The sequence below is a fragment of the Coturnix japonica genome, chromosome 1, assembly GCF_054131305.1.
Source record: "Coturnix japonica strain WE chromosome 1, WE-NBRP24, whole genome shotgun sequence".
Lineage (NCBI taxonomy): Eukaryota > Metazoa > Chordata > Aves > Galliformes > Phasianidae > Coturnix > Coturnix japonica.
In genome coordinates, this window is record NC_140663.1 from 174,124,818 (window position 1) to 174,137,065 (window position 12,248).

The following is a 12,248-nucleotide window of genomic DNA, read 5'->3' on the forward strand; positions in this document are numbered from 1 at the left end:
ATGAGTTTACTGTTGGAGCACTTAAATGTCAAAGACCAACGTTGAAATCTCAGGTGCAAATAAAGAGTAAAATAACATAAGACTCCTATATCAATTTAACTAGTGCAGGGATATAGTCCCTTTTCTATTTTCAATAACATACTATTAGGAAAAACGTTTATGTGAATACATACACAAGGTCTGCTTCAAAAGCAATGCTTCCTGTTTTATTTTACTTGACCCACGATGTCAGAGGTGGATATTGGTGGCATGGCAGTAGAGGCTGAATTTCCCTTCAATGTAATGTTTCATTTGGGTGTGACAGATGGCAACAAAGAGACAGTCTGACAAAATGGCATCTGATATAGATGTGTGGCTGATGCAAATGTATGGAGTTGAATTCCTCCATATAGAAAATATTGCACCCACCATCATTCATTGGCATTTACTGAATGTTTGTGGTGACTAAACAGTGGGTGTGAACACAGTGAGGCAGTCAAAGGTGCATTTCAGCAACAGGGAGTCACCTCTGCTGATGCAGATTTTTACAAGCATGGCATGCAGGCTCTTGCTCATTCCTGGCAAAAATGCATACCTAATGATGGTCATACTTTATAGCTGAAAATTTACTCATTCAAACAATGTCTTTGTGTTCTTTGTATCTATTGTACTTTCCAAGGAAAGAAATAGGAGTTATTAATCCTGCCATTACATTTAATCTAGTTCTCACCTACATCAATTTGGTGACATTTGGTATTAGAAGTGAGAAACTGTTCTTAGATACCACAGTATCAGGATAACAATTTTGCCTTTGTAGCAGATTGACATTTGCTACCTAGTCAACAAGACTTCAAGATACTTGACTTCAAGGTTTACACAACATGTAAAAATATGTTTGATAACTAACAATATTTAAAATAATAATAATAAAATGCAATTATTTACTTTCCTTTAGTTCTTGTAAAAAAATAAATAATAGTAACTGTACTGTAATCTCAAGACTGAAGTTTTGAATGTATTTTTCTCACATCACTATGTTAATTTTCTTTCCACTTCACTTCTCTCTAGTTCATGCCAAAATGCAGTAGTAATATATGTGATGTAGGTGTCTGTGTAGATGAGCACAATGTTCTGGATTCGAATTTAGGCTATTTTAAGCTATTACTGTCTGAACATGATAGATTTCTTTTTAATATGATTTATAACTTGTCATTACAGGATACTTAAGTTCTCCAGACAACATTAATCTATTGATGACTCTCAGGTGAAGATGTGATTGATGCAGTTACAGACACTGGTGTCATAGGTAAGATCTTTTCTTTCTTTTCAAACTTTTTTTTTTTTTTTTTTTTTCTTTGTTTGTTTGTTCAAATGTGTGAGTGCACCTAAAGTGGGGACCATAAAACAACTCTAACTTCTGAGGAGTAGGAAGCAAACGTCACTGAGATGCCCATTAATTTTAAAGAAATTATTTCCCTCCTTCTTTATAATTTAAAATGTTTTAAATGAACAAAAATAACTAGATTTAAAACTGTTATCAAGTGAATTTTAACAAATATTTTGTTGGTAGCTCTAATTTATCCTGGATTGTTTTCGTTTTTATCTTCCATACTGAAATTAATATAAGTCCTGCAGCGTTCTCCCTTCCAGTTTTCTTGAGATTTTTATACTGAATTCTCTCCTCCTGTTACAATATTTCCAGAAGGTACCAATGAAGTAGCCATCTACTCATTTGAAAACCAGAATCAGGAATAACACCTACAGATTTGAAGATTTGCCTTTGAAATTTTGAATTATTAGTTTTCTGCATATAATATGTTGTGGTCATTAATACATTTCTGATGTTTCTCCCACAAAAATGTATTCTTTATCATCCACTTAAATACTGAAGGAATTGGGGCAGGCAGATCAGTACTTCTTAATTAGGTTTTGCAGACTGTGAGGTCTGGGGAAGGAAATAACCTCAATACTGAAGGGATGCATTGTGTCTACAATTACCTTGCTACAGTCTGGTTCTACGATTCAAAAGCCTTCACAGACACTAAACCATAAGGAACACTTTCAAGTTGATGAAACCCCTGAGATTTTAAATCAGATAATGCAATACATAAAAGCAACAGTAATATACTTATCCTGTTAATAGACAGCATAGAAACATAACTCTGTAAGCAACAAAGATAAAGTTACCTCTGAATTTCTATATATAGAACAAATAGAATTAATAGGAAATACAAACTACATCTTGATATTTAAATCTTCTGTCAGAAGGATGAGGTGTTAGAAGACGAACTGTAACTATGCACAAATTAGCCTCACTAAGGTAAACATATGAAAGGAATCCCAGAAGCCAGGGTAAAACATTTTAATTGCATAATCATCTTAGTCTTCTTTGCACTGCTTTGCCAGAATTCTGACCTGTTTTATTATTTTGTGGCTCCAGTTTTGCTATTACTACATCTAGCCAAAGTTTATTTTATACTGAAAATACTACTGTATTCAGTCTGTGCCTGGTATATTTCAGAAATATTGTCCGACTAGATGCTGCTACTGTGCATCAATAGCTCTCAAAAGTCAAGTTGGAACAAATAAATGAACAAGGTGTTTTTTTTTAAATTATTATTATTATTTATTTATTTTTAATTCATAAAGAAAAGAGAAACTCTCTAAAAGTGGACATATCTGTCTGCACAGTCATATTTATTGAATTCTCACCTATTTCAATGATATTTCCTAAAACTAATGAGGACAGACTACCATGAATCCTCATCCAGGCAATGAAAGCAGTAAAATTCCTCTGAGAAATGGGGAAAGTTTCAGAACAGAAGTCTAATTTTGAGCACTGTACTTTGGAGACGGTGATCTCTTTCCATTGTCAAGATAGAAAATCAGAACTGTTCAGTCTCCCAGAGCTAAAACATGTGGCTATGCCCTCTTCTCACACTCCTGTCTGTTGAGGATGTTATCTATCCATTAATTTCCTTACATCAGAGATGAAAAAAAAATAAATAAAATAAAAAAAAAAAAAATCTGGCACAGAATACATGGATTGTAATGATGCTTTTGTGTTGTAAATCGTGGCTGCACTATGAGGAAAAGACTCGAATTTTTAAAGGCGGGAATTAGGAATTAGGAATGTTCTCATTGCTTTGAATATGCTACACTCTGGCGTTTGGAGAGTGAGCCTTATCAAAAGGACCGAGGAAAATATGCAGCATCGTTGGTTACCTCAAATTCAATTGGAAGTAGAACATGCTTGAATCCTGAAATTTTGGCTTCTGAGGATGATTATTTTCTAATTTCTTCATTCGAATTATGTTTGCTTGATCAAATTGTTAATAGTGTGTTTCTGTATAATCTTTACCTTATCCCTGTCTTTAGAAAACAATGTCTTTTAACAAGTTGCGTGAATATATATCTTCTGGTATCATCTTGTGGGGTAGAAGTTCATTTTTTCATTTCATTTTATGTATTTTATCAGTTAATAAAAATTCATTTCAGTTTTATTTCTTAAGCATATAAAGTAGCAGAACAAATATAAAAGCCATACTGTTCTATAACCAAGTTAGTTGTGAAATTAGAATTACCCTGTGTGTTTTTGGAAATGGTGTTTCTTGCTTTTTCATATTCAGAAGAAAAAATACATATTCTAAAATTTGTCACAAATGAGTCATTTGACTTTCATCTTAAATACAGAAAATGAACAACATGAGGGATGAGTTTTCAAGATAAGTACAATGTGAAAATGAATTGTTTGCTGTTCAAATTATCTCACTTCTCTCCAATAGACATGGCAAGAGAAAATGTACTTTTTACTTTTTTTAATGTTTTTTAAACTTGATGCTTTGACAGGCAGAGAATCCACTCCTTCCTAGTGAAATCACTGATCAGTCCTTCTGTTTCTAATATTTCAACACTTCTATATGTAGTTAAATAAAGGATTTGTAACCAGAAAAAAATAAGAAAAAAAAAAAAAAGTTATTCTAATGTGATCTAGGACAGTACCTTGCAATCTGTCCCGAGGAAAACATGAAAAATTAGCCTAGGTTGTACATAATTTATGAAGTAAAAGATCTATCTATATATGCAAATATGTGTGTGTGTTTGTATACTTTCTTCTTTTGTTACGTCATTTCTCTGTCCTAAACAGAGCATGATGAACAAAACCCACTGCACTCCTTTGTCTTTATCTCAGTGTGCTCATGCTAGTAACTGAACTCTTTTACTATTAGTCATTAGGATCACCGGTATCTCATGGTAGATGCAACTAGATTAAGTATTTGGCTCCTAAAAGAGTAATATAAGAAAAATGGCAACTAGTCTTAAAAGTTTACTATTTCCTATTTCTGTAAAGTCCAACAATTGCTAGATAAATCTTGTTTGCACAGTGAGTGGCATCTTCTTAAGAGACTGATGTTTTACTTAGTTTTGGCCAAGGGAGCTATGCTGGAAGCAAGACCCAGAATATTGTGAATGCTCAGAAACTTTGCATTGATCATTTTTAAGCCATTCACACAGGAGTTTTCAATTTATTTATTAGGATTATAGCCAACTTTGTTGACCACAGATAGAGAAAAAGGTGCAAGTATTGCCAGGAGCGTGAATTTGAGTTTAACAGCATATTGGGATTCTGTGCTGTTTGATAAAAAATGAACTGTTAGTTGTACTAATGGTAAAATACTCATCCTGAACTGCAATCTGTCAACTTCCAAATGGTTTCTTATGAGAATGAAGATAAATAATTTATTAGTTGTAAATAGAAGTAAAATTAATTAGTGCTAATCTGTGCACTGCTTGTCGATGCAAATACTTTAATACCAATTAAACAATTAAAACAAAATATCATTCTACAGATCTATTTATAAAGAAAACAAAACAAAACCAACAAAAATACAAACAAATTTTAATTTGTTTTTATATATAAATGATTTTGTGATCATAATGCATACTCTAACAATTATGAAGTCATAACACAAGACTCCAGTAGCATTTTCAATTTAAAAGCATGGACTTGAATTTTATCATCAGTACTGATTAACAAAATGAGAGAAAATAAAAGGTGAAATGCTGTCAAAATATCCAGATTATCCAGAAAGGTGAGAAAAATTCTTATTAAGAGATGTTCCCTCAGGAATTTCAGGAGGAAAGTCTGATTCGGTGATTACTTTCTACACAATATAGTTAGATTTCTGCAGTCAGTACATATACAGCCTTAGTTAAAGATATGGTGAGAGTATACAGATAAAGAGAAGGAACTGAAGGAGTGAGGGCAAAAGCATAGTGAAATAAAGATAAAAGGGAGAAATGTAACAGGCATGTTTGAAAAAGGAGTAACTTCCCGGGCTAGGATGAATCAACATTCCCTGTGATTTGTGGATGCTTTCCATTTCTAGAAACTCAGTGAAATTACTTTCACTGACCATGATTTTCATCAATAGATGTTTCACACTTCTGCTGAGACAACAGTTAACTTTGAACAACCTAAATAGATGCTAGTTGCTAGAGAAATCTCTGTTATTATATACAATATTTGTGAAAAGATATTAATATATAATTTCCTACAGCTTCAGTTTGCAGAATATTTTCATACTGGTGCTGTGCTTTGCTACAACACTCTCTTATGTGATCCCTTCACATTTAATTTATGAATGGATACTGAAATGAGAAAAAGGCTAATAAATAAAAATCTTTGCAGAAGACAACATTTACTTAAATAACAGTGATGTTAATTGGGATGTATGGAATGAATTCAAAGACAAAGAGATGCAGAATTTCATAAATTTTCCTTTTCTGTTTTTTGTTTGTTTGTTTGTTTTTCCTTTGTCTTTTGAAAGCTGGCATTCCAGTCAGTAGTACTGATTCATGCATCAGGAAGATTTCTGCTCTTTTCAAGTAGATTAAAAAAATAAAAAATAAAAAAAAAATGACAAGTAGCTTGTGAACACAATTATTTTGAATGCCGATGAAGCATGCTAGGTTAACACAAGCATGCATAACGTATGTACATATAATTGCATTTGAATGATCTACTCTTTGACTCCACCACGCTACTAAAAATTCTGGTACGTCATTGTGCTGTTGCTGGTGATGATGATGTCCAACACAGAGAAAAATGTCAGGCAGTAGACAAACGGTAGCATTTTTTTTCACCTTCACTACTCTGAATCAAGTCAGGAACAATATTCATTCTGATGTCATTGCTCTGTTTTATGCTCTGTAATTTCACCCCTTGCAATGTCACCACTGTTCTTTATGTTTCTTGAATTTGTCAAAGATGAGGCTACAGCTACAAAAGCAAAGCCAAAACGGCATCTCTCTCCAGTACACATAATCTCTTCTGCTGCTAGGGGAAAAGAATAAATCTCTTACACTAGAGATTTTTGCTTGGTATTTTCTGCTTGTTGCTTGTTTTGGTTTTGCTCCATGGGCCTTCCACATCTCAACTAAATTTGTAGTCATATTTTCATGTTCTTAAACCTTTCTTCCATGGAAGAAACTTTTCCATGGAAAAGTGTGGATTTATTTTTCTTTTCTCCCCCTAACAAGGAATTTCTTTTTATCATATAACAAGAAAGATACATTCCAATGCAGAGCAGTGCTGAATGTGTGGAATTATCAAAATCCTTCAATTTCACCTTTGCATTCCAATATATAAGGTGCTACCAAGGGAAACAGAAACTTATCTTCTTCATTCCTAAATGTCCATAAGAAGAAATAGGGTAACACAAAAGGGAGGTGGAAGACAATACACAGGTGATGAAGACTTTGGAAGTACAACGCCACAGTAAGGAATATAACCAGTGTCATTAACTGCTGATTTCACTGAGGAGTGAGCCTATATTTGTCACTTTTGCTCTTCCAATTCACAAACAGTTGAATGAACATTTCAGGTGATACAAAAAGAGAAAAGTACTGAAGCATTTTAAATAAATCTCACACTGTTGCAAGCACTGATTTATATAAAAGTTCTTTGCAGTCAGCCACAAAAGCAAAGAAAAATCTGAAAAGAAACCAAAAACTGTCCTCTACTGGCTTCTGCTACTAAATACTGTTTTCAATATCCAGCATGCATCACACAAGGGTTGCTCTGAAAATAATGCCTCCTATTCTACTGGGGCCAAAGTGTCAGTGTTGGGTGTTAGTTGTATTCAGCTGATAATGAATCTTCTCACCAATATCCCATTATGTTTTGTCGCTGTGTGACAGGTGGCAGCAGAGGGACAGTCTGACAAAGTGGTGTCTGACATAGGAGTGGTTGTAAAGCAAAGATGTGTGACTGAATTCTTACATGAAAAATAAAAAATGGCACCCCTTGGCATTCACTGACATTTGCTGAATGCTTCTGGGGAACAAACAGTGGGTGTCAGCACAGTGAGACATTCAGTACTGCATTTCAGTAGTGATGGTAGCAGCAGTGGGTCACTTCTGTTCATGCACATGCCTGCAGCATGCAGGCTCTTGGTTTTCTCTGGTGAAAATATTGTCACGGGTTACTTAGATTTACCTATGCCAATGACAAGGGAAAGCTACCCCCAGGGCCCGGAAAGGAGGGGGAAAAGGGAAATGGGATAAAAACAGCGGCAATCTAAGGAGGAAAAAAACTTAGTTTACTAAATATGATATCAGAATACAAGATAACACAATATAATATAATTGAGGCTAATAAATCGAACGAAACAGAGAGAGAGAGTCCCTGAAAACCGAGAGGCCTACTGTGAACTCTAGGCGACACGGCTGGAACGCTTCCCACTCTCCAAGAAGTTCAAGAGAAGATAGCACTCCAGCCTGGAAACAAGATTATATAGCGTTCTGGTCCCATGACTTATCTCTGACCGTGTTGTTCTCTGGGATATGTAGTCTTCTTCTGTGGACTGCACATTCAGTAAAAGTATCCATGCTTTACATGATGTTATGATGTGGAATACTGATAGCAAAATTACAAAATTACAAAACCATGACAAATACATAGCTAATGAATGATGACTTGAAGACCAGTGTTTTGTAGCTGAGAATTTACTCAATCAAATAGTGTTATTGTGTTCTTTGTATGTGTTGTAGTTTTAATGAAAATATTAGAAGATATTACGTTCAGAACAACATACATATATTGCCTAAATTGCCAGCTACTTTTTCAGTACTTAGACAGCTTTATATGGCACCATTCTGAGCTCAGAGCATCTCTCAGGACACTTTAGAAAATAACGAGGTTAAAAGGTGACCGTGCTGTGATACTGAGTACGAGGAAGAGACATTATGCATGTAGTAGTGGAGGAGTAAAGAGACGTGCTTGTCTTTAAATTTGGTGACTTACTTTAAATTATGTGCTGAATGGTTAAAGCATTACAGTACTTGTGCCTGAAGAAGAGGCAGATGACCTTCTTTATAGAAAACATCACCTTTTGGAAAATGATCAGAGAAGCATGAGTTTCTGAACTAGGAAGAGATAGAAAAAATTACCACATTACTGCAAACCGTGCTATTAGATGACTTGTCATTTGAATGATTAATAATAGGAGGTTGAGTGACTACTTGTCATAGGCTTGGTGAGGCATGTCTATTTTATGCTTTTGTTTTTATTGAATTACCCAAAATATCGTGGGCAGAATCATTGACTTAGCTTAATCTCAAGTCAGCCAAAAATACATCTGACATTGTTTAATTTGTTCATTCCTTAAACAGTCATGTGAAACAGCATGGGAGAGGTCAAGGGAGAAATGCATGTATCTTATGCTCCAAGACATTTGATGCCAGAGCAAATTATTTAAACCTTCCTCCCTAATGGCCTTGAAAAGATTATGCAGCTGTGATGAGCTTGCAAAATAAGTGCAGTTAAGCTTTACGGGGGGAGTGATCAAAATAAATAGGTTTATTTTGCTCCTTTGATGATTTTGGTTTGAAAAATGTCAGATCTAACATGAAATTCTCATCTGTGTGACTCTCGCCCTAAGTGTGAGTTTCATCCAGATAAAGAAGTAAGCTCTACATACCATCACATCAGATGACACAGGACATTGTCATCACCAGCAACAGCACAATGACATTGTGTCAGAAATTTTAGTAGCACAGTGGAGTCAAAGGGTAGATCGTTCAAATGCAATCATATGTACATGTGTTAAACACACTTGTGTTAACCTAGAATGCTTCATCAGCATCCTACTTCAAAATTCATATAGTGAATTTCATTGGCTTACACAAAATATCTTGGAATTCCTCCTTTGGCATATAATAGATACTCAGGGATATCTTCAGAGAGGATGAAACCTTTTTACCATTTGGTTATGGCCCCCATACCAGATGATTTTTGTTAGCAGTGATCTGAGTGGAAAAGTTGCCAAAACTCTTCACATAATCTGGGCAATACTGCTTTTTACAGCCATACCCCATGCTATCTATGTGTTCTCAGGACAAATCATTTTGCAGCAACTGGTTGCAGTTACAGAATGCAAATTTATATCTATACAAGTTGGGTAATGTCAACCACAAACTGGTTACAGTAAACACACAGGTTAATCACAAGTATGCATTAAATTCATTGCCAGGTGTGAAGGATAATGTTCAGACATAAATTAAGACTATATGGCCTAGGTAACAAGTCCAGTATTCAACTTACCATGTATGGTTTATATGTGCATGGATGGTTTCCCTTGATTTTAATATAGTCCTTGATTTTAATATTTAAAATCTGGCAACTACGCTGAGTAATTGCATTTTTCAATTCTTCCACATTTCCATTTGGAAGAAACACAAAGAGAAAATAAAATGAAAAAGGCCAGCTAAATAGAAAGTGGAATAAATTGTTGACAGACTTCCAATCAGGAATTTTTTTTTTCCTCATTCTTGCATAAGATTCCTACTAATGCACCATGTGCTGCAAAAAACAAATTATTGTTGATTGCTATGTCAATTAGTCCTGTTTTCCTTCCATTTTAAACAGAGGCCAAGTTCTTGATACCTTTACTCTGCAGATTGTGAAGCCTGTCTTCACTGAAATTACTGACTTTTCCTATGTGATACACAAAAGTAATGTAAATAGAAAGCCAGAAGATATAATGATCTGCTATAAACTATGCAATATGTTAGCCTTTTATTAGTATATTTCTTAGTATTACTTTTGTTGATCACTGTTATTTAGTCCTTTCACAGGAAAGATAGGAATCCAACAGACCAGTATACTTCTATTTTTTCCCTTGATCTCATCTTTTCTGTCTCTAACCATCTGTTTGTTTACTGGTTTTAGCTCTGAATAAGCATTCAAATCTTTCATTTGTTTAGCACTATTTACATAGCTTTTCCTAGCAGTTCAAATAAAGAAGACAGGTGGCAGTCTCTCCGGAGTTTGCACTTCTTGTTTTTCAGCAATTCCTGCTGTTCTTGTGATAACAGATTTGTGGATAATCCGTATTATGGAGTCAGTTATTTACAGTGTGCAAAGTGAATTAAAAATAAATAAATAAATAAATAAATAAATAAATAAATAAAATCTGCTTAAAAAGTCTGAAACTGAAGAGCACTAGCTTGGCTTCTAGTTTCTGCCCTTTACCACTGGAATGAGTCCTGTGAAGTAACTATACAGTGCAGTAGACAATTACCGTTCAAGTGGTTCATCAATCTTCTGGAAACACAAACGTCTGAAACACAAACACTAATAATGCAATTTGAAAAGGATATATAGATCCACAGTAGTCCTGAAGGCTCATTCACTGTTCTTTACACTGGCCCAGGGTAGCTTTAGTGAAATTGAAATAATGGAAAGTGCTCCTGAGGTCAACACTTCTGTCTGTCCTTCACATGGAGGTGAAGAAATATCTCTTCAGAAGCAATGCTTCCTTTCTCATTCCTCAATTAGAATTTACTTCAGCCTGTTTTTGAAGATGGTGGAACTGTTACAATTTATAAAACACAACAAGGGATCTCACAAAAATGTTATTGCAGCTGAGTTTATTCCCCTGATCTATTTGCATCTAGGAGCTGGGCTCCGTATCTTTTTCTCATTAGTGTTTTTACTTTGATACTATTATAAACATTATTATTTTCTAAAGATACTAATTTTCTGGTATAAAAGAGATCACATCACTTTTCAAAGCCTTTGCTGTGACATTAAACCTTTGAACTACTGGTAAAGAAATTATTACCTTAAGGCTGGAAGTCTGAAAGGTTATTAAAAATGTAATTTTGAAAATAGCATCCAGGCCAAAAAATGATAGTATATAAACACCACTTAAAACTTTCATTGCCTAATCTTATAAATCCCATTGCTACCAATTTTTTAATGAAGTAGAATTTTTTATTAAAAGTGTGGAAGATTAATTCCCACCAAAGGATTTCAGGAGAAACATAGAGATGCCAGTTTCTACATCTGTTATGTATGTTGAACATCTGTTATATTTGTGACTGATATGTGGAACGAGTTCTAAAATTGAGTTCCTTTTAAATAGTTGTAAGGAAATTGTAATTCAGCCTTAGGGCATGAACTTGCACTTTGTAGTTTTGAGTTTTTTTTGTTTTTTTTGGTTTTTTTTAATTAGTTTTTGTTTTTTTTTTTTTTAGTTTTATGGATGCCTCCTTTATGGTATCTGGTTTACTGCAGATCAGTCAGGACATTCTTTTTCTTGTCTATGCTGTCATTTAGAAACCTTGTACCTTACTGTATTTATACACCACTTTCCATTATTCCCAAAGACTTTCTCCAATCCAGAGTCATCCTTGGTGTTATTTCTTAATGTATCTGTTGTATTTTTTCTGTAATAGCATGAACAGTGTGCTATGCTTTCTACTAACAGGTTTCACACTCATTGATGCTATAGAGATATCCCCAAAGAATGCAGATACGTCTCAAGCATCCTGGCTTTGTACAGTTGCTTTGTGAGGTAGATGTGCATTCTTGGCATATCTGAAGTTGTAATCCAGATGGTTTTTGATGACACCCCAAACTTCTTGGAAGAGCTTATGATCTTATTCCTGTATTTGGTAACACTTGAATGATGATAAAAACTCCTTAACGCTGATGAGAGCAACAGATGTAGGGGGGAACTGCCCTTTACACCCCATGTTCTCGTGGTATACAAGGAGATACAGTACAGAAGATGTTCCAAATCCTTGCAAATTAATATTTGAATTTTAAAAAGCTGTAGTTGTACAATTTAAATAAAAAGCAATTGAGTTCTGTTTCTCCTTGTTCTGATTAGTTCATGATAAACTTCTCTAACTTAATGAAGCAACTCCTTACTTTTATTAGTAGTACACTGTATTTAAATTCATATATCTGCTTAAAA

At 34.4% G+C, this 12,248-nt stretch overlaps 1 protein-coding gene across 2 annotated transcripts in view; it reads left to right on the forward strand.

Moving 5' to 3' along the window:
• Positions 1-12,248, forward strand: part of TENM4 (teneurin transmembrane protein 4) — a 1,507,827-nt gene that overhangs the window by 324,710 nt on the left and 1,170,869 nt on the right. For both annotated transcript variants that reach the window (XM_085509480.1, XM_032442260.2), the window contains exon 3: positions 1,198-1,285. The gene's annotated coding sequence lies outside the window, so the exon portion shown is untranslated. The remainder of the gene's footprint in view (positions 1-1,197; positions 1,286-12,248) is intronic.